Below are 24146 nucleotides of genomic sequence, written 5' to 3'. Positions count from 1 at the left end.
AGAATCAACATTCAAAGCCTGTTTGGATAGTCCCTCAAAAACCAAAAGCAAAGCAGTCATAATTACAAGAAATACAATGTAGAAGTTGCCCAGATAAATTATCTAGGTTAGGGAAGGGGTGAAGATACCGAAATATAAAGAAATAACTTGTCACACTAATAATTGGCCTTTGTGTGAAAGGTTGGAGGCATAGGCTTCAAGCTTCTTCTTCACCTCCTGGACCCCTCAAAACAGTGGGCACATTTTGAGGTAAGCAACATTTTAAAATGTTTTAAAGATTTTTTTTTTTTAAGTTCCCATACTTCCTTCCAACCCAGAAAAAGAAAACATGGAAAACTTTTTTTTAAAGTAATGGCAATATAAGATATACATTTATAAATAAATTATACAAATCCATATATACTCCTGTCTGTTTCACCTCACTGCCTCACCCTGTATGGTCCTTGCCAACCCCTTCCCCTTACTACATCATCCAAATTCTTCCACAAATGCTTTTTTTTTTTTTTTTTTTGCCAAATTTGTTTGACACACACAGAGAAGTGATGTAAGAGGAGTTATCCGGCTATCATTCCTCCTTGTTTTTTGTGTAAAACCAGCAAACATTGATTTCCCATTAGTAACTCAAAATGTTTCATATTGTCACACAGCACAAGGTGGAAAAGTACAGCACATAGCTGAGCTAACATATTTTTTGAAAAAAATAACCTCATGGGCATTGTGCATATTTGTAGAACACCCCATTTCCTTAATATCTAATTGTGTCACAGAATTAGCTGCCTATTTTAGGACTATCAAGTGTGTTTGCTCACACAAGATATTGGTACACAGCCTATCAGAGAGAAGCATTTAAAAATGCTTAATAGAAAAATGAAAAAGCTTGCGTGGGAGTGGGAAGGAAGTTGTTGGTGTTTGCTTAAGGTGCCTTGTAGGTCAACTCTTTATCTCTTTTTTTCCCTTTTGCATTTTGGAAAGGAGGTAGAGGACCAAATTAAATGCCCTTTGTACTCTTAGCTTGTGGTGATTTGTCCATTTGAAACTTGTTGAAATGGAGAATGCTTTGAGAGTATGGCTATTGCTGCTGTTCTGTGATATGTTCACGTAGAACCCTTTTCAGAAATGTGAGCAATGACATTCATGCTTCTGCCAGTAATTTCTCTTAAGCCTGTGAATTGACTGAGAAGTCACTATAGTACCAGGATGTATTTGTCAAAACCAAATATAAAATTGAACCATTAGGTCACACATATCCATACATTAGAGGCACAGAATAGCCCTGTTAAAAAGGGGTATAAAAAAGAATTGTACCTTCTCGTATTGATATAGCGTGTCCTTCAAAATAAGGTCATCCAGAGAAGGACTGAGTCTTAAATAATTACTTAATACACTGGGCACACAATGCTGGCTACTAACACCCTCTCACTGGATGTGTTTCCCTTCAGAACCAGCATACATCTTTTCTATGTTTCTGACAACCACTCTGTTAAGCTGGTTCAATGGGCATAACCAGAAAGGACCATCTTGCAGGAACCATACCCTGTCTCCTTCCTAGTGTTTTAAGGAATGACAAAATGTCCTATCTATCAATGATTAGTATAACTAAACTGCATTTGGAAATATGTATTTTCATTTCTTGAGTGGATATTTTGCTTGCACAGATTCTTTTAAAATGTGGATATCTGTCTAGTTTTGGAAGAGTAGGCTTTATACACCATTGATAAGCCAATTGCATGGACTACCTATTAGCTACCAAGCTGAATTCAAGCACTGAAGAACTTGGATTCAGTTTATTCTAAAGATGGTCTTCTTCTAAGTGATTGTTCAGATCATCAGAGGGGGACTTTCTGCTTTTACTACATGATCAGATTGTGTGATGGAATGGTTTGATGAAGGCCACGCTCAGGGAGATAAACATTTCCTTAGCCCCCAATAGGAGCGTGGGAAGGTTAAGAAGATGAGACTGGCACCACCCTAAGGAATTCACAGTATTTTGGCTTGCTGGCTTGGGAAGTTTAGATTCAGTCTGGAGAGATTCTGTCTTTGAGGTGGAAGCTAATAAACACAACAGAACTGTATCTGTCCTGTCTCGTGGAGTTCTTTGGGCTGAACCTGACAGATTGACACCAAATGAAAAGAGGTCTTTTCTGTGCTGAAATCCACTCTCTCCCCTGATACTTGAATGGGAACTAATTATGATGTTATTAGGTACCTACTTAAGACTTTCCCTTCCCCTAGGCATTGCCTGTATAAATCTTTGGGTGTATCCTTCCTTCCTTCCTTCCTTCCTTCCTTCCTTCCTTCCTTCCTTCCTTCCTTCCTTCCTTCCTTCCTTCCTTCCTTCCTTTTTATAATATTGTTCTTTATCTAATTTTCTTTTGGACTTTGACTGTCTGTAAGATATATATTTTAGTATTGTTTTGCCTTTTGAATCTGTAGTGTACGCTGTGCTGAAAAACATTTCCTTGACAGGAAAACTGTTATATAAATATAATTACAGTAACAATATTGTTTTGGATTGTTTGTAAATTGAAAAGATGAACTCTTCCTACTCTAAATAGTTTCACCATATTGCACACTGAATATGTGATTGTTGAAGAGGTAGAAAATACAACAGATTTAAGAGGCAGTTAGGTATCAGAAAGAAAGGATCAGTTTTATTGGCATATTTTCTTTCCTGTCCTACCCTTTGTTTAACAAGTTATTCTCTAGTACCATTAAACTAAAAAAACCCACAAAAACATATCATAAAATTATGTGACAGCCAAAAATTATGAAAAACATGGGGTAAGATAAATTTTCCTTGGATAACAGTGGATGAAGGAATTCTTCTATGTGAATATTGTATCCTTAATATAATAAAACAATGGATACTTATAATGCTTTTTTATCTGTTACTTGGGGAAAGTGAAGTATATTTATTGAGCTAGAGATAATAAACATGAGTAAGGAACTATAAATTTTCATTTGACATGGACATTTTTAAGTGTCAGGCTATGTGCTCCTCTTTTCATACATATTGCTTAATTATACTGTAGTATCACCACTAGACTTAACAACTTTCACTTGTTATTTCTCCAGAACAAATATAAGGTCAACAGTACTCAGTTGGTTGGTTGAAAATGATGCCTGAATATATCCAGAGAAAATTTGTGTCAAGCAATTACCTGAATCATTTTCACCACACAAAATTGTCAAAAATACCTTATTCAATGTGAAGTAAAAAGAGATCTCATGCTACAGTCATGTAACTACTTGACCATTTCATTGCATGTCCCTGTGTATACGCATTTATCAATTCCCAGGACCCATTCAACCTGCATGTAAACCTAAGCACAAGTAACTATATTGCTACCCTGTTTATCCCATGTCTTCATTTCTTCCACCTTCTTCTGTTGCTTCTTCTATGTTAAATAATAATAAGATGTTTCCTGGATCACATTGCTGTCATTTTCTATAGTGCTAAATAAATAAGGACATATTCATCCTACATTTTTGGCATATCAGATCAGTTCCCTCAAAAACCTTTAAAACTTATACTACAAATAGTCTTTAAGGGTTTTTCTCTCTTCCCCCTTCCACATAGCCCTGGAGCTCTTTCCCAAATTGCTACCAATATCAGCACCTCTGAGGAATAAATCATAGGAACATAAGAATATACCTGCTGGGTCAGATCTATAAAAGGACTTGATCATTTTTTTAATTTATTGTACTTTCTTAAAATACTCCATACACTTAAAAATGAAACTTAAAAAAATAGAAACCAAAAAGAAAAGAAAATTAGGGGAAAAAATCCCACCCACAAACACACTAATAACAGAAAAAGAAAAAAAATCTATTTTATAAATTATAGTCACTGGTTTACTCATAAATATACTACTTTAATCTTAATCTAATCTAAAATTTATATCATTGTAATTTTTTACAAAATATCTGCAATAATAACATATATTGCTGCATCCTTGGATTAATAGGGCCTTGATCATTTTCTTTCCCTCAGTGGCTCATTAGATGCCTCTGGGGGTAGCTCTGAGTTTGGAGAACTATGCTTTTCCAAACCCAGAAGTAATGCTGAGTCTTCAAGACTGATAGTCCCCAATAGACCTGTCCTCCATAAATTTATCCAATCTCCTTTTAAAGCCATCTGTCCTGTTTCAGACTGAGCACACACACACTGGCTTGATTTACAGGAGATTTACTGGTGAGTAGCAAGCAGTCAAAGATAGAGTCTGAATGCCCCCAATAGTACAGGAGAGTGAGGTGTTGGCTGAAAATTCAATCTAGAGTCAGATGGAGCATGGATTCACAAAAGCAGACATAGTCCATGGTAGTCCTTGAGTCAAACACCAAAGAGGTTAGTCAGCCAGTCCGAGTTAAAGAGCTGACAGTCAGGAAGCAGAGCAGGAAGTCAGCAAGTTGTTAGGAAGTAAGGACATAGGAATACAGACCCAAAGTTGGCAAGCTGTTGGGCCAGATGCAGGTATGGCTCAAGTACAGGCACTGGTGCCCTTCCTTCTTGAGGAGGTGAGCAGAGTGCCTCTGCTCAGCTCTCCAAACTTGCCAACACATCCTGGGACTAAGTGTTTTGCCAGGATCTGGTCCCTCATCACCTAATACTGTATCTCCTATACCTGTTACTGCTGATTTTTATTTTTTATTTTTTCCTGAGACAACCCAAATTGGCTGATTGTCTGGCATCATCTGAGGCTGGCAACATGATGGGTCAGCCCTCTCAGGCTCAGCCTCTGACTCCAAGGACACCATAACACCATCCAACTTAGTGGTCAACACTACATCTTGTGGTAAAAAGTTCCACAGGTTAATTAGGTGGAATTATTCATAATTCCAATTATTCGTTGGATGACCCTTGCTGCTAGTGTTTTGAAAGAGAGATAAAAACTTCTCACTGTCCACTCTCTCCATGCCATGTGAACATTTCAGTCTTATTACTCAGTCTCCTTTTTATTTTTTCCTAAACTAAAAAAATTCCAAACATTCTAGCCTTTGCTTGTAGGGAAGGTATTCTGTTGCCCTCTTTTTTTCCAGCTCTCTCTGTCTCTTTTTTCTTTTTTTCAGATGTGGGGACAGAAGTATATACACTATTTCAGATGTGGAAGTACTATAGATTTGTATTAGGTCATTACAGTGTTGGCAGTTTTATTTTCAGTCCTTTTCCTAACGAAGGGATATTTGTCTTTTTCACAGCTTCTACACATAGAGTCAACATCTTCATTGAGCTACCTCCTAGGATTCCAAGTTCCTTTTCTGGTTAGATACAGACAGCTCAAAACTCATTGGGGTACACGGAAAGCTTAATTCTTATTGCCAGTAAGGTAAACTTATTTAAATTAAATTTCCATTTCAGTTACAATGAATCTGCCTTTGGCTTACCATTCACTCAGTTTAAAGAGACCCTTCTGGAGCTCTTGCATTCATTTTCAGTTTTTACCATACTGATTAGGTCAACATCATCTTCCAGTTTAGCCAGATCACTCCTTACTCAAAATCTTTTGTGAAAAAAGTGGAAAAGAACCATTCCTGAGACAGATCCTTGAGGATTCCATTTCTTTCTTCCCCCCATTGAAAAAATATCCTGATTATACACTTCGTTTTCTGTTTCTTAACCAAGTGTGTATGATGCGGAATTTTGTCAAAGGCTTTTTGAAAGTCTAAGTATACAATGTCAGTATTGTCCCTTCCAACCACATGCCTACCGACTGTCTCAGAAAACTCTAGCAACTGATATTGTCTATCTTCCAGTCTTCCAGGATGGAGCCAATTTGAGGGACAATTTACATATTTTTGATACAAGGTTTTACATTTCGGTTCTTCAAGAACATTTAAGTGTGGGCCATCAGGATGTGTAATTATGTGGTTTCCTGAGATTCCTGAAATATTATGTCGTGTTACCTGCCTTTGATTTAGCTGGTCCAATTCTTTCCGTGTGAAAGTCAGTACAAGTTCAGAGATCTGTGCAATCCCTTCTGTAGTAAAAACAAATGCAAATAATTCATTCTGTTTCCCTGCAGTCTCCATATCATCTTTGAGTATCCTTTTTACTCTTTAGTGGGCCAACTCTTTCTCTCTCTGGTACAGCCCAAGTGCTGGCAACACCAATGTGCAATCGTATGTCTTATTTGAACTGCCCCCTTTCATGGCCTCTTAAGCTGAACTTCCCCCCATTTCCCATTCCTGTGTTGCAGCTGCCACAGGACCCTTTGCTACCTGTGACTTTTCAGACTGATACAGACCCCAGAGCATCCTGCAGGAGGTTCTGTGTACCTGTATGTGAGCCTACATGCATGACAATGTTCATGTGGGTGCACCCATATGTATGGGTCTGTAGAAAACTAACTCATTACCTGATAATGACCTTTCTTTCGGGTTGCGACCAATTCGGGTTGCAACCAGAGTCACAGAACGAATTAAGTTCGTAAACCGAGGTTCCACTGTACATGTTAAATAAATAAAACATCTAAATGGATCCCTAACCTAGATAATGACATCCAAATGGGATGGGTTTGCCCACATCTGAGAATATAGTAAGCCTGATTAATTAACATTGTTTCTTCCTACCAAATCTCATTGTTTTCCCCCTCAAACTATGAAATTCCTACTCCCTTTTACATGCTCTTGTTCAGAACTGGGACCATCATTCTAACTTTGACCAGCCAGATCAAGAAACAGTAGGCCATATTGGCAGGGAGCAGATGACATTATATTCACATTTTACAATGCTGCTTTGAATAAAAACTAATTTTGTCTGATATGAAAGATCTTTCTTTAAAAAATGGAATTTTGATGACATGTTCAGAAGTAGCTTCTGCATTATTAAATTGCTCATTGTGTTTTAAATATTGTTTGTAAAGCTACATATCTTTCTTTAAGAACTCTTGAATGTGGAATAATGGTTGTGGGGGGGGGGGAAGAATAAGCAACTAGCCTTGCAATCAGTTTTCTAAAATCGTATAATCAACCATGACAATTTTCATGTAATTTAGATTTCAAAATTGTTTATTAAAGGAAAGGAGTAGGGAAGAGTCTGTGAACAGCATGGCAAACATAACTGCCTTATTGTTTGATTGAAACCCTCATATCTCAAATGGATAATGCGTCAACCTAGCCATTTCAATCAAATTAAGTATTTGATAACCATTTTCAAACTAATCATTAATTTTGTGTGCATGAATTATTTATTTTATGCCAGTGGTGTTGGTTTGTTCAGTTCTATAAACAGTAAGATTGAGAGAAAACATGGCAGTTCAAACTTTTAAAAAAGTATAATTCTTTTATGCAACAGTAGAAATAATTCCCCCTATCCCCCCCTCTGCAAAAAAAATAAAAGATGGTAATAAATGATACAGGAGTAGGTAGTTAAATTTTAGGGAACTGGATATGGTGAAGAAGAAGAATTCAATCACAACGAAATAAATCACATCCAAATAACATTTTATGTTGTTTATATTTCACGTATCATCTGCAAACATGTTTAAAAATTTGGATCTCATTATCTAGGTTAGGGATCCATTTAGATGTTTTATTTATTTAACATGTACAGTGGAACCTCGGTTTACAAACTTAATTTGTTCCGTGACTCTGGTTGCAACCCAAATTGGTCGCAACCCAAAGGAAATTTCCCCATAAGGTTCAATGTAATTACCATTAATCCATTCTGGCGTGGAAGACAGGGAGGTGGCTATTGCTTGGTGGGAGAGTCCCCCTCCCTACGACCACGTGTCAGGGGCAGGAAATGGCCGCCGACCACGTGTCAGGGGTGGGAAAATGGCCGTGGGCCATGTGTCAGGGGCAGAAAATGGCCATGGACCACATGTCAGGGGCGGAAAAATGGCCGCGGACCACGTGTCAGGGGCGGAAAAATGGCCGCGGACTGTGTCACGGGAGGGAAAATGGCCGCGTATCCTGTTCGTACCTCGAGGCAGAGTTCGCAAACCAAAGCAAAATTTTGCAGCCAGAGCTGGTTGTAACCCAAAAAGTTCGTTAACAGAAGCGTTTGTAACCCGAGGTTCCACTGTACTGTATACCTACAACTGCATCCCTAAGAAGTGTACAGAATGTAAAAACACACACACACAAACATTAAAGTAGCATAACATTGAAAAAATTGACAAATATTTCTATAGGGGATGGATGTCCCAAAAAATGGTCTGGGGTTGACACCCAGTATTTTCCACAGGATGTAGAACAACCAGCAAGGGCTCTGAAGATGATCATTATGATCAGGCAGATTTACATGGGAGAAGGTGATCTCTCAAGGATCCTAGTCCCAAACTGTCTAGGGCTTTACTGGCTAATACTCAAATCCCAAACTTGTCTCAGTAGCAAATCAGTAACTAATACAACTCGTTCAACTACTATATGGAAGTAGTTAGCTGAACCTTAGAGTGTCTTTACTGTTGTCAGTTCTAGACTATGCCTCAGAGTAGCCCACATAAAGTGCTCTACAATAATCAAGACAAGTCATCACTGAGCTTCTCTTGATGATTCCATGAGCAACCTAAGTTATACAGTAGGTCAGATTCAGCCTAGTACAGCCAGCGCCACTGTTCAGTTTCACCTCTGCTAGTCAATTTCACCGGTCAGGAAAGGGAAACGAGGCAAACTGCAAGCTAATTGCCGGCAGGTGGCGGTAATTAACACATCGCGGAGAGTAAAGTGAAACCTGCAACATTGTAGCGCAGGCGGCTCCCCAGACACCCCGGGCAACGCCGATTTCAATGCTTCAGGAATACAGTGATCCAGAGGCTATCAGCGGCCAGTTGGAACATGACTTAAGAAACCCCATTTCAGCCGCATGAGAAAAGCCCCACAAGCACACCGACAATGTGGCCAAAAGATAACGATCATGAGGACAACGAAACCTGACGGAATCTGCCATTAAGGAAGGGGGAGGGAGATCACGATAAGCAGAGGGGTGACCCGGGACAAGGGCAGGGGCGGAACCCAGGGGTACTACAGGTCAAGGGGGAGACCCCTATAAAACACTGTAAGAAACCATGCCAAGCCAATCCTGGCTTTGTCTGTAACCATTACGCATTACACCTGAGTAAACTAACTTTTGTCTGAGCCTGTGTCTCACGAGGTTTTTGTTCAATGCCGAATGCAGTGATCCTTACATAGTATACCTATTCCTTCAGAGGTAACTCAACTTTGTATCTGTTTTCCAGATCCAGGAACACCTAACCATAGGTCCTTATTAGTCTCAGCCTCAGCTTATTGGCTCTCATCCATCCATCCTAGACCCTGGCCTAGGATGTGCACTATAGATATGACAGAGAAACAGAGCCATGTCTCAGTCAGTATCTTGATGATATTGGGCTTCAAATTTGAACAATTAGTATGGGCAAAGTTTGATTAAACTACTGGTCAACGGATATCTTTCAGAGTACACTTCTCTTAATGCCTGATAACTAATCATGCTTGTTGAGGCTTATAAGTAATTTCATCTAGAAACAGCCAAGTTATTAACTGCTGATTAGGACACACTTAAGCAAGTTGCATGTATACATAATCCCAGTTATCTATTATTCGTTATTCACTCAAGGTTGCTAATCTTCCTTGCTAACATTCTGGAACCACACAAAGACCAAATCTATTAACTGTATCTATTTTTAATTATTAAATTTATACCCTGGCTTTCTGCTTATATAAGCTCTCAGGATGGCTTACAACAATTAAGAATCAAATAGGCTGGTCAGATAGGCTGGTAGGGCACATTGGGCTTTGTGAATCATGTGCTGTGGGAGCTTCAATCTTCCTCTTTTAAAACCATTTACATTTGTATACATATACATGATCGCTACAATTTGTTCATTCAGCTCCAAATTCTACTCTTTTCTCTCCATTGATTTTTTCTTTAAGAGGGTATTTCCTTTCTTTGAGGCAAAATAAATGTTAGTGCAAATCCATTTTTGTAACTGGGGACAGTTTCTAGGATTTGTCACTGGATCAAAATAACAATTATTTCTGTCTACAGCCATTTTTAGGGTACAAACATTTTAACATGTTTCTCTTATTTCAGATACACTAGAGCTTGATTAGACTAAAAATGAAATACCCTAGTGGAGCCTGGAATCTAGTCTCAATTTAGAAGTATAGCAATTTCATTTGTAATGGTGATAAAGAAGCAGTTCCCAAGATTGATTTAATATCTATTCTAATCCTTGCCTACTCCCTAAACATATGCAGTTGGCATGCAACAGTTGGGGTTGAGAAAACAACAGTAATGCTTCCAAGTTCTTTCAGCAGTAACTCAAGGCAAATTCTTAATGATGGTTCTCCTGTGGAAGCTGGTCAGTCTGGTTTAATGGATTAGAGCTACTCCAGCTTTATGCTTGACCAAACACTTGGGTCAAATGCTTTGTCTGAAGAGGAGACAATTTACCAAGTGAATGACTCTAAGCCATTACATTGAACAGGGCTGGGTAACTCATAAACCACATGCAGCCACTAAATCCAATACACTTTAGAGCCCTTCTAAAGATCAGCCTTTCTCCTCAAGGGACAATTTGAGGACTGGCCATGCAGACATGACAGTGGAGAGTAAGCCATTGTGGGAAATACAATATGGGACTGTAAGCTCAGTGGAAAGGACATAACTGCATGGAGAAAGGCCCAGGTTCAGTCCTGGGAGGAGGAGGAGGAGGAGGAGGAGGAGGAGGAGGAGGAGGAGGTGGTGGTGGTGGTGGTGAGACTCTCCATCAGAAGCTCAGCAGTATGGCCAGAAGTCAGTGTCAAAATAGTGGGCTGGGAGATCACTGCTTTGACTCATTAAAAGGCCCCTTCATATGTTTTTTCTTTGGGGTGGGAAAAGAGATGCTGGGGAAGAGCTTTTGTTTAATTCATCCAACAACTGGAAATTGTAATACTTCAAAGAAGATATACATGCTTTGATTTTACATACCTATCAGCAGTAGTTAAATCCTAATGAGTATCCATGATACATGGGCTCTGAGTGCTACTCAGCTAAATTGGGATGTTTCATGACTTGGATTGGTTTGGGTGCTCAGTATTTAGTCCTAGCTTCGTGCTGGACCTGTAACCCTTTTGTTGGAAAATTGCCATGCATCATTTCCAGTTTACTTTGCACCAGGCATGCCCCCACTCAGACCTGATCTGATCCAGTATCCAGATCTGAGCAAGCACATATGCTATTCAGTTCAACTAGCTAAAAAGTATAGCTTGATGTTTATTTATTAAATATCAGCAAACATTAAAAAAAAAAAAGTCAGCTGGTAAAATGGGACAAAAAGCAGGCAAAACCACAAAGTGACAAAGAGATTTTTAAATAGGAAATAATATCAATAATCTATATTTATCTCTTATTGTTGTCGTTCAGTCGTTAAGTCGTGTCTGACTCTTCATGACCCCATGAACCATATCGCGCCAGGCCTTCCTGTCCTTCACTGCCTCCTTGAGTTTGCTCAGTTTCATGCTCATTGCTTCAGTGATGCTATCTAACCATCTCATCCTCTGCCGTCCTCTTCTCCTTTTGCCTTCAATCTTTCCCAGCATCAGGGTCTTTTCCAAAGAGTCCTCTCTTTGTATTAGGTGACCAAAGTATCTGAGCTTGAGCTTCATTATCAATCCTTCCAATGAGCAGTCAAGGTTGATTTCCTTTAAGATTGACTGGTTTGACCTTCTAGCAGTACAGGGGACTCTTAAAAGTCTTCTCCAGCACCACAGTTCAAAGGCATATTTATCTCTATATTTATCTAAATCAAAAGGCACTGAGCTTTCCAGAGCCATTCCAAACAGTACTGAGGGTAAGTAGCATTGACAGTCCCAAAGAGAGTAGCCTTGGGTTATTCCAGCCTTAGCTCTTTTATGTACAGAACAGCAACAAAATAGAGATAGAAAGTAGGACAGCAGGTGATCCCTCCTCTATTCTGTATTGTAAAAGAAACAATTTGGTGGATGGGGATGATGTATCCAACAGTACCCATCCAACGAAACAAATCTATGAAAATACTTTAATTTTCAAGTCTCCATTAGAGCCACAATGACAAATGGGTGCTGGACTGTTGGGTGCATCTTCTCCTATGTTATTACCTCTTTCCTGAAAGATCCTGTATTTATTCCCCATTTAGGTATTAGATGTATGAAATATCGGTTGTATGAAATATTTGGGCGTCGACCATTCTTAATTCAATGCTGCATGAAGATAAGTCCTTAGAGATTAAGCCTCCATTTCACTGTCAGCTCACGTTATATTCTGATCTTCATTGGCATCTGGGTTTTGTTTTCCAGTTGCAGCTTAGTAGTTACTTACTTTTGTTATTTAATAGAAATTGAGGTAATTTGCAAAGAAAGAAAGACTCATAAATAAATATTAGAATAGCAAATGGTTGGAATGTACACAGTCATGTTAGCTGTCTGCCAAGGAAGCAAACAAACCCAAAATGTCAGCTACCAGTGAAATGTACTCTAATATGCTCTGCAAATGTCTGTCCTGTTGCAATTAATGCAGAAAGACTAAGCTCGATTCAACATCTTACAATACTTTTCTAAACAGCTATTTTGTACTTGAGCATGTGCCAAATTCTTGACACCATGTTCATGTTTTTTGCTGTGGTTGTTTCAAATCTCAGGAACGTAGCATACTTTATAATTACTCAATATAACACCAAACTAAATTACAGTATGTATTTCTATTACTAGACCAAAAGAGATACTTTTTGTAAAGATGTATACAGAGAATTGTCAATAATACTCATAACATCATTCTTTCAGAGATGTTGAGGAAAAACGGGAGGAGGGAATGCTTTTGTAAGGATTATCTGTAATATTTATGTTTTATTTTTTATTTATTTATCAAACCTATCCCCACCCATCTCCCCCCAATGGGGGACTCTGGGCGGCTTATAACATATTAAAACAATAAATAAATATACAGTTAAAATGTATAAGAAAACACATTTACACAGAATAAAAGGAAGAGGAAAAATCCAGGAGGCTGATGGAAGCAACACCAGGCCTCTAGGGGGCTAGCCAACCCCATATCTGATGACCTCGCTCCCTACCCCAGGCCAGATGGCAGGGCCAGGTCTTCAAGTCCCTCTGAAAGCCCGGGAGTGAGGGGGCCCATCTCACCTCCAGGGGCAAGATGTTCCCAAGGGTGGGGGCTACCGCAGAGAAGGCCTGCCTTCTGGACCCCACTAGTTGGAGTTCTTTTGCTGAGGGGGTCCAGAGCATGCCCTCTCTGTGTGATCGGGTGGGATGGATTGAAATTGTGGGGGAGAGGCGGTCCCTCAGGTAGCCTGGCCCCATGCCATGTAGGGTTTTAAAGGTGATAACCAACACCTTGAATTGGACCAGGAAGCAAACTGGTACCCAATGCAGCTCACGGAGCAATGGTGTTATATGGGTCCTTCTTCAGACCCCAAAATAGCTCGCGTGGCTGCATTCTGGACCAGCTGAAGCTTCCGTTTTTGAATATTCCATTTTTAGAACAGCACATTGCTATTTTACATCTACAGCCCCCTTCTTAAAACTAAATCTGAGAAACAAAACACATGGCTGTAAGATCTAGGAATCAAGACACACACACACACACCACACATACACTCACACGCTGCCAGTTTTTTCCTTCTTCCTTCTCCTTCCATTTCTCCCCACTACTAGGGCTTGGAAAGGTAGCAAGAGAAGGGGGGTAGGGGGAATGGCTGTTTAGATACCAGTCTCAGAGATCACTCTACCCCCCCCCCCACACTTCTCTTGCCAGACTTCTGAACATGTGACCACTTCCTGTTAATGGCAGCCCAAAGATGACTCACTAGCGGCTTTTATTTGAGTACTAGGTGATCAAGACATCTAATCTCATCACCTCTCCTACCCTTTGAGTTTTGTTAATCTTTCAAGTATCATCATCACTGTATCTGCCTTAACAAATTGTGCCTCATTCCACAACTCAAAATGTTGTTCATTTATAAATCCCCATAAGGGCATCCTTCCTCATTTACCAGCCCCACAATCCTAAAAGGGAGACAATTAAAGAAGAATCTTCTGATATCACTTAGTGCTCACCCAAATGTTTGCGCTTCTATCTCTTCCCTTCCTGGACAGCCCTGTCACAACAAAGGATGAAGGCTGTGCTTTGAATTCTCTAGCCTCCCCTCCCCTCCCCTCCCCTCCCCTCCATAATATGATTGCTCACTGCAGATAGCCTAGATTCCCCAAAGCAAGTGAATCCCACCTGACCCATGAGTCGATTTCTACATCCGTCTTAGCAGCCAGTGCCAAATTTATCTTTCTCTGGACCCTGTTAAGGTATTTCTGATCCCCCTGTTTCCTTGCCACAATGACTTGGGCAGCATCTCAGACTAACTGATAAGAACAGCTAGGACTGAAAAATTATGTTGGCCCATCAACATTCTTAAATAGATGCATTCAAGATGCACCAGCAAAACTGGTGTAGTCATAGTTGGATGATCTCCCTTTATTGATCATACTAGCTGCATATCAGATGAGCCACTGTATCCTGGCGATCTCAGCAGCAACTTCAATAATTGTCTGGATATGTTTCCCTTGTTGATAATTTAAAGACTCCACAGTTACTATTTAGAAGCCTCTACACCCATCCCCATTATCATTCTGAAAATCAATGAGAACTCAGTTTTGTTGTCTCTATTTGCTATTCATATGAACTCACCAATTCAGATAATTGAAATCACTTGGGTCTCCTGCTGTCTTCTGTTTGTGCTCTGACCTACAAACCTGGCACAAGGAATGCCACTCTGATTTTAAATGAAGATGTGTCATATCTATATGAAAAAGGAAAAATTAACTGACTCTACAGCATTTCGTTTCATTTAGCACAGCATTTGGTTATTAATAATGAAAGCCCAAGAAAGATAAGGCAGCTTTCACTCTTTGAAGCTACATTTTAAAAACTTTGAAATCCATAATATATTTATGTTTGGTATGCCATTGAAATCTGGACTATGGGTTGTAAAACTGTCAGTTTAGGAAGAAAAGACATGAAAGTCTAGAATATTCAGAACCATCAAATGTATTTGGGGGGGGGAACCTACAATATTGTTTTAAGTCAGAGCATTTAATAAAAGGAATAGGAGACGTAAGACAAAAATACTACATTGAGTATGGTTGGTTAGATTCTTTCGTATAGTAGTAGCAGATAATCAGGAAAGTTATATATTGAGAGCACTGAAGAAATATTATAGTGGAAGAAAATCTTCTCTAAGTCTTTGATCAATATAGAGCCATTTCATTTAATAGCCAAGACTTTACACAGCCATTAAGTTTTATATATATTGAGTTTCCTGAATAGTGCATTTGTTGATTTCTAGCTCCCACATCCAGAGGTACATGCCAGATAACTTTAGACCAGGAAGGAGAAAAACCATTTTTCCTTTTATTTAAATGTATTAACAATTGACTACACAGTGGAGGAAATATAAAAGGAAAATACATATAACCTTATTTAATTAGATAATCTAGGAACTTAGAACTTGGACATAGACAAACATTATGTCACTGTTGTGCACAATTAATAAGTTTAAATGGATGAAGTAAAATCATTTTCTCTGTAATTGTATTAATACTCTGTCTGTGTGTGTGTATTTTCATTGCAACAATTTTCCAGCTTATTTGCTACCATATGGAAATCTTCAAATCTTCAAATTACATTTTCTCTGGCACATGGGGAAACGTTTATCATATTGAGTTTCCTTGGTGTTAAGCATCATCTATAAAACATTTTAATTATATTTTCACTAATTTTGGCCAAGATCAATTTCAATTCATTTGTCAGTAAAAAAGTAATCGAGTTCCATCCAGCCTTTAGGCCTTCTAAAGAATCGAGTAATGGTATCGCGCTCCACTTTGTGAAGTAAACATGTTCAATAACACACAATTCAAATGAACTCTTTGTTTATGAAGACAACTCTTTGTCTATGACAGTGTAGAAGGCTAAATCATGCTTTTAGGAACAGTGCTCCACATTTTGCAAAAGTGAATCTGGCTGTATCCATTTGTAATCCCACTTTTCTGAACAGCTGCTTTAGAAATCTATAATGGAGCATTAACAAGCACTATTGTGCATGAATCAGATTACATATGGACCCTGGAAAGAAAAATTTCAAGAAAAAAAATACATTCAAAAAGGGGAAAAGGCTTTGGATATGCACAACCTATAGTATTTTTTGAAAATCTGCATAAAAGCAAACCCAACAGTTACACATGCATATTCTGAGAGACTTAAATAAAAGCTAACTTTCTTTTTTTTTCCCCTTCAGAATGGTGCCATACTTTTTATTATACTCTAATTATTTTGAAACTGACATCAGAAAGTCTGTGATTTTGAGTTTTGCTACTGTGATATGACCTTGGTTACTAGGTAGTCAAGGTGTTGCTGGGATGGAAACTTATGGTCCTTCTGATGATGCTTGATTACAACTCCTGAACATTTGGCCATGCTGGTTAGGGTTGTTGGGATCCTTAAGGTGGCTAAGATTGCTGTTGTATTGTCTAAGGGCATGCCCTGACAAAAGTCAGTTTGATAATTCTGGAAGTGACCTGCTTCTCCTTGGACTGATTTACTGAGCCCAATTCAACTCAGTCTAAATCCAAGTCTCTATATCTCGTTCTAGGGAGTGAAGCTTAAGATATAGCTATAAGGTTTTTGTGTTCAGCATCTTTCCATTTTTATAGAAGGAAGGAATTGCCAATAACTTCTTTATATCTTGGAAGAACTGGACAGAGCTGTCAAGCAAAAGTGACCCTTCTGAGAAGATCAAATCCACCAGGTTTAATACGAACAGATTTAGGGGAGCTGTGCAGAAGCAGCACTCCAACATGCCTCCTTGTAGACTTTCTTTTTGTCAAAGCAGCCTATACCTCCTTCTAAGCTGTGAAACAGTAAGCAGAGGACTCTCCCAGGTGGAATTCAAGGTAACTGCAATCAACACATACTATCAAACCTAGAAATATGAGGAAGTGAAGGCAGGCCTGTTCAGTTAAACCCTTGTTAACAAATACAAAAGCTAAGCACTTGGAAACGAGCTGAACTCCTGGTGACTACACAGATCTGTCCATGCAGTTTTCTTGGCATCTGTACAAAAGTGGTTTTACCACTGTCTTTTTCTGAGAATTTTTTTCAGTGTCCCATTCAAACTTATAGCCTTGAGATTTCATGGTGATTTCCCAGTTAAGCATTAAGCTGATCAAACCCTGCTTAGCTTTTTGAGATCAGCCAAAATTGGCTAGGTGCAACCACCCATAACACATAAAAAAGGATTTAAAAATAAATAGCTTCTGTTCAAAAAGTACATACTGTGTCAGCCTTCCCTAACCTGGCACTTCACAAATGTTCAACAGAAGGAGACCCTGGTGGAGGCAAGCCATGGCCACAGCTATTTTGCAATGCATCACTCTGAAGTCTGCATGACTCAAAGTTTGCTGATTGGGAATTTTGAAAGTTGCAATCCCACATCTGAAGGCTACCAAGCTGGGAAAAGTTCCTCTATGAGTATAATCACAACAATATAAACAGAGGACTTATTGTTTCAGCATCCAGTTGTTCTCAGGAAGAGCCTTAAATACTGAAAGTGTCTGGTCTCCATCCAAATACACCTGGAATTGATCAGAGCTAATCACAATAGCTGGTTTACTCAGGAATAACTTCCTATTCATCCCAATTCTGGTGCTCCTCTAAGCAGTCTGGCTCTTGCCATGATGGCATCAACCCTCATATGGTCTTGGAAGACGAATGTCTGTGTCAAGGCTAGAGAAGGTTGGAGAGTTAGGACAGTGCAGGATGGCTTTGCCAAGTTCACATTTCTAGCCCTGGCACCACAGAATTAGATTTGCCATATCCTTTATTCAGCTCTTTCTCTTCTCCCCCCTCCCCCCCACCTTGGAAGAGGATTTTTCCAAGAGGACCGTGACATCAGGATCAAGGATAACAACATTGGTCAGAAAGCTTAAATTGTAAATGTACTGTCACTGATTAATTTTTTCCAGTGCAAAAAACAACAACATTGATTTAGATGTAAGAAGAGTGACTCAAAATCCATTAGGAAGCAGAAAATATAGCATAACTATGAAAATCAATGCTTTTGGCAAAATAGAATACAGCAAAAGGAGAAATCATACCTCATACAGGCACTGAAGATTGAACTACCATGAAATACAGTTGTTGAAGAATAAGATACAAGACTATTTTCAGTTCAGTGCTGGAAAATGTAGGAGAGTATTAAATTTTTATAGGAACATATAGGAAATAAAGATATCTGAAATTCTGATGATACGTTATAAGCTTCTTGAAATAAATTATTTATTTTCTAATTCAGAAAAATATATTAATACTTTGCAATGCAAGATCATTTTGGTAATTTTTGCAATTACTAATACAACATGTGGATATTAATGTTGACATTCTCTATTTCAGCCAATGACTGAGTTTACATGTCATGCTAACCCATTATTTTTTTAACGGTGGTATATTGGATAAGCCACAATTGTCTGGTTCACACACTAAATCATTCATCATAGAATATCTACCAAAATAGCTGGGACTCTACAATACAAAATGAAATAAAACATATCATAGTTTACTCTAAACCAGGTCTAACTATAATCCAGATCTAGATTGAAGGGGAAGGGCAATTGTGCTTGCGATTCTGGAATGGTCCAGTTTGGTACTCAGCAAGTTTTTTACAGTTTAGTTCACTAACATACAGTTATATATTAATTTCTTTCCTGACCCATAAGCACTATGGTATTATTTCTATATTAGTTATATTTCTGTCAGGCCTAGCCCAAAGAACTCCTGGAGACCATGCAGGTTCAATCAGCAAGGTTTATTAGCCAGCGCTTGTTTACAGAAATCTTCTCAGACTGACCACTAGTTCCCAGGCACAGCTATTCACTATCTTCTGGATTTTTTAGGGATGCGCCAGTTTCCTCCGCTTATCTCCACAGCATTGCTCTGGAGACGAGAGCGCCATTTTCACCCCCCTTCCTCCATTCCAGTCCATCACAATTTCAATAATATAAAAAAAGGAAGAATGTGAGAATCTAGCCATTGTGTCTTGGAAAATAGTTAATGACTCAGTGTGTTATGTGAATGCAGCCAGCCGTGGTTTATTCACTGAACCATGGTTAAGCAAAACAAGGTTTACTTAAAGTTGTGGACTAGACTCTACTTTGGCCCTATGACATTATGTTAAAACATGATCAGCTGCTAACCAGCAGTTTGGGGGTCCTTCTGGATTGATGACTCCTGCTCCAGCAGCAGGTAGAAGTCAGGACTAGAGGGTCTTCTGCCCAGGTTTGGCTGGTGTGCCCCTTGTGGCCTTATCTGATATAGGAGGACCAGGCTACATAATTCACATCCTCATCGCCCCTTGATTAGACTACTGCAAGCCCCTCTTCAGGGACTGCCTTTCAAGACTACTCAGAATCTACACCTGGTCCAGAATGTGGCAGCCCATGAGCTCCTCAGCACCCGGTGCTGGAAGCACATAATGCCTGTCTGCAGGCCCCACACTGCTTAATGATAAATTTCTGGGTACAATTTAAAGTGCTGGTTTTGACCTAGATCTAGGGAGAGATTCTCTGCTGGCCCACGTTTCTGAGAGGTGAAGGAAGCTGAAGTCAGAAAGAGCAGCTTTTCTGTGGTGGCCCCAGTGCTCTGGAATCGTCTCCAGGTGGTGTCCAGGAAGAAGCTAAAAACAGAACTATTTTGGAAACCATCTTAGCAAGATTTATGCACTGTGCTATCTTTTGTACCTTTTTATTCTCTTGCTTTTTTTTTTTTTTGTATTTCATGTTGTTTATATTGCATCTTTTCATTTGGGATTTTATGATTATTTTTTCATTAGTGTTTTAATCCTACCGTGGCTATTTTAAGTTTTTGCTATATTATGCATCCCGTAAGCCACCGAGAGTCAATGGATTGTGGCGGGATATAAATGTAATAAGCAAATAAATGTGCCTAGGCTAAGTAATAAAGGTGGGCAAGGATGATTTGAACAAACAGGTTTTAGAAAAAAGCAAATATTAGAAGAGCAAACACCTTTTCCCCAAAGAGGTCTCCACAGTTTGAGATACACCAGTTTAGGATTTGTATCTATAATTACAACAGAGAAAATGTCCCGGGAGATCACAATTGGGCCAAGCTGGAAATGACAGGCAGGTAGGGAATGAAGTAACACGTAAAAAGCTGTTGCCGAAGGCTGGAAAAAAGGCAGACGCTCTTGCTTAACAAATGATTTAGCAGCTATATATGTGCAACTTAACTAACAACATGAGACACAAATAACTTTGATGTATGCAGCTTAGATGCTCAAAGCATACATAAGGACTATGGTTTTGTTTCCAGGTTTAATGGTTAGGGCTACCAGATCTGAGCCACACAGATCCAAACAACCAGTAGGTGGCAGCAAAGAGTTCAGGTTTTCTGTATCTCTTTGCAGCCCTCTGATGATCATCCAGACCTTTGCAGCCTAGTAATACGCCATTCCTTTGTAACACCTTGTTTCTAATCTGCCATCTTCATGAATAAGGTGCTTTGCAGAATATACTTCTCCATCCTTTTTAATTTTTTTTTATTATCATGGAATTCTGAAACAAATTTAATTCTGTATTAAGAACACTGAAATCTCATGAGGCTCGGTGATCTTGTGAAATTTGGGGCACTGGATCCTGGAAATACCGTTGAGGGGGTTCACAAGTACCATGCACCCTCAAGTTCCATCTTGCCAGCTCCGAGCTTATGTGAAGCTCTGTAAAAACTTCAAGTGACAATACGGTAGTTAGTATCTAAGAAAGGCTGAGAACTGCTGTTTTATAGGATTGCATGCCAGATGTCTTGCTGGTAAAAGCTTCAGAGGCAGATACATTTATTTAGATTATCACTGTGAGGAAGAAGTTACAATGCTTGCTGAGATTTTTTTTTTTTTATGACTGAGCCAGATATATAAATGAACTATGCAAATCAATGACTTCCATTCTGCTTCCAAGGCACAGATCAAAAGCTAACTTCCTATTCCCACTCCGTAATGATTACATGCACCTTACACTTGTGCTGTCTTTCCATTTATTTATTTAAAAGATTTATATGGCTGCCCATCTTAAACGACTCTGGGCAGCTTACAATAACAGTAAAACCAGTAAGTATAAAATAACCATAATAAAATAGTAGAACAATCGAGCAAAAACAAAACCCCTGCACCATAATCATATTAACATTCAAGTGATTCGTGATTCTCTTCCTCTATCCCCACCCCACCCTCACCCCAACCCACTACCTACCTCTTTTATTTCAAGCTTTCAAGCTGCCTTAACAGTGCTGACAGTCACATCTATTAGCCGTCCCCATCAATACTTGAAAACATTGTTCTAAGCAAAAATGTACTGTTAAATATAACCCTGGTTGCTAATTTAATTGAACAGGCTAATGACAGCACACTGACAAGGCTAAGGTGTGTGACCTAATGATTTATGAGGCATGTTACATATCCAGGCACATTGATTTCCATGACTGGGCCACAAACAAGAGCAGGCAGAGAATAATTTGCGATTCCTTTATTGTTTTAAACATCTCACCTAGAGCTCACTTCTTGTTACTTTAATAATAAAGAAAAAAAATACATCTTTGAAAATTGATTACCTGGGGAACCGTTGCAAGGCATGGAATTGATTTCTTCTTCGTCTCGCCTGGCAATAGGGCAGCTCTTAACCAATCTTGGCTGGTCTTGAAAACCAAGCAGAATCAGACCTGATTAATACTTGGAGGAAGATCAAGGCTCTAAGATTAGGGAAAGTTTAAAAAATATCCTGGGAAAAAGGAGTGGCCAACCATTACCATCTTGTTGCCAAGGAAACTAAACAGATGCAGCCATGAACTCACCAAGAAGCTCTCGACTTGAGAGAGGCTTTATCATCAATCAGTTTATATATATATATATATATATATATATATATGTGTGTGTGTGTGTGTGTGTGTGTATGTGTATGTGTATGTATGTATGTATGTATGTATGTATGTATGTATTTGTATATATATATATATATATATATATATATATATAAAATGTACAATAGTGTCAACTTGTTTTCATGGACAAGAAAGATTTTGGTGACAAAAGCAGTCTTATGTAATATTCTTTGGAAGAAAAAGGCCATAGTGAGTAGTGATGATATAGATTGTGTCACCTACTTAAACGAAAAGTCTGGAGAAGAGATTAGGTCAAACCTAGGCCAATGGTTCCCATCACAAAACAGGAGCAAATCTTTGCAATCTGCAATTATAGTCAAAGGATCTCCAGTTTCTTCAACAAATAATGGAAATGGCGTACCTTTTAATATTTTCTTCCATTTTCATTGTGATATCTAGAGTAGGGGGAACCCACAAATTTTTCAAAATAATAATAACATTTTCTTTTTTCCAATTCCATCCTAAATTCTTGAAGAATTTCAGCATTTCTGTGGATGATAGTCTGTAATCCAATTTTAGTTGTGTATACTATCATTTTAATATTTTTGAGACAGAACTATGAGTTTGCCCTTAGTCCTTCCAAATTTTCGCATGCACCAGTATATGATCTAACAATATTGCTTCACGTACTATTAATCAAGCTGGAATTTCTTAAAATCAATCTTTTTCCGCCTTCCCTGTGTGAGAAGGAAATCCTCCTCCCCATGATGCTGTCTTCCTGCAGAGATCAAAGCAAAAAGTGAGAAACTACCATTAGAATGAACCAAATACATAGATTAAAATGCAGCGAGAGACGCCAAGCTAATGACATTCCTTCCTAGCTGAGGTTTAACAGGAGATCTCTTTGATCAAATAAGGAGGGATCCTTTCCCCCTAGGAGATTACCATTTCAATCAAAAATTCTAAACTCTTTTGAGGAACAATAGCAAAGCTTTCTCTGTGTAAAAGGCTTAAAGGGAAAGGCTCACTGCGGCCATACCTGACAGCTGACTCTGTATGTTGCGCTCTTGGAAATAAACTTCATCTCTGTTTCAAGCAACTGCCGGTGCATTTTTATTCCCGGCTCGGAAACAAACTTGGAAAGATTTCTTTCCAATACCTGAAACTGAAGAATCCTGTTTTGACTGAGAAAATGCTTACCACAATGCCTTCTGCCACAGCACCAGGCCCGATAGAGAATTTTAGAAAGCCATTTGTTCAACCTTCCTCTGAAAACACATTTAGTATAAGAACCACTGGTACGAAGATTTCTTAGAGGGAAGGGCTTTGAAAATTAATTTTTACACATACACACAGCACTGTTTGCAAGTGCTTCTCAACATGTCTCACCTGCCAGAGGTTGCTTCTGTGGAGATAGTGTACTACTACTTTACAAATTATCAGTATGTAGATGAATATTCTCAGTCATCCAGGTGGAATTATCTGGAGGTTGAGTTTCACAGCGAAACATATCAAACCAAAAGAAAAGAAGTCCAGTTGCCATGACTCAACTTCCAGATTATCAGTATGTAGTTTAGGACTGGCTGCAGGAACAAACAAACTGATATTTGAAACCTCAGTCAGCTTTACAGAGTCCGCACACCATTGGTTAAGAACCTTAACCAGTGAATAAATAGTTTTTATTCCTTAAAAATAAAACAAGACCAAAAAAAGATCAGATGTCATGCTTCTTGGGCTGGGGGGTAAAGGGTGGGAAGCACAATTCTTGCTGATAATATTATTTGTTTGGGGTTTGGATGTTTCAATAAGATTGTGGTGATGGTTTTATCATGAAATTGTCTTAAATCATCATATATGAATTTTATTTTATTTTATTTTATTTTATTTTATTTTATTTTATTTTATTTTATTTTATTTTATTTTATTTTATTTTATCCCTTCAGATCAATGTTGACTCCTGGCGACTGCCTGGATTTGTCCCTGCAATTTTCTTGGCAAGGTTTTTTGGAAGTGGTTTGCCCTTGCCTACTTCCTCAGGCTGAGAGAGTGACTGGCCCAAAATCACCCAGCTGACTTCATGCTTAAAGTGGGACTAGAACTCTCATCTGGTTTCTAGCCTGGTGCCTTAACCATTACACCACACTGGCTCTCTTATATGAATATTATGGATAGTGATAGACATGAGTAAATGTTTCAGTGGTCAAGTTCTGTTGTAAACCATTTTAAATGCACT

Source organism: Python bivittatus, unplaced genomic scaffold, assembly GCF_059951505.1.
Source record: "Python bivittatus isolate LINGU-HERP-01145 unplaced genomic scaffold, Pbiv_v1 ctg000480_np1212, whole genome shotgun sequence".
Classification (NCBI taxonomy): Eukaryota; Metazoa; Chordata; class Lepidosauria; order Squamata; family Pythonidae; genus Python; species Python bivittatus.
The sequence above is the reverse complement of the archived record's forward strand: the minus strand, read 5'-3'. Positions refer to the sequence as shown.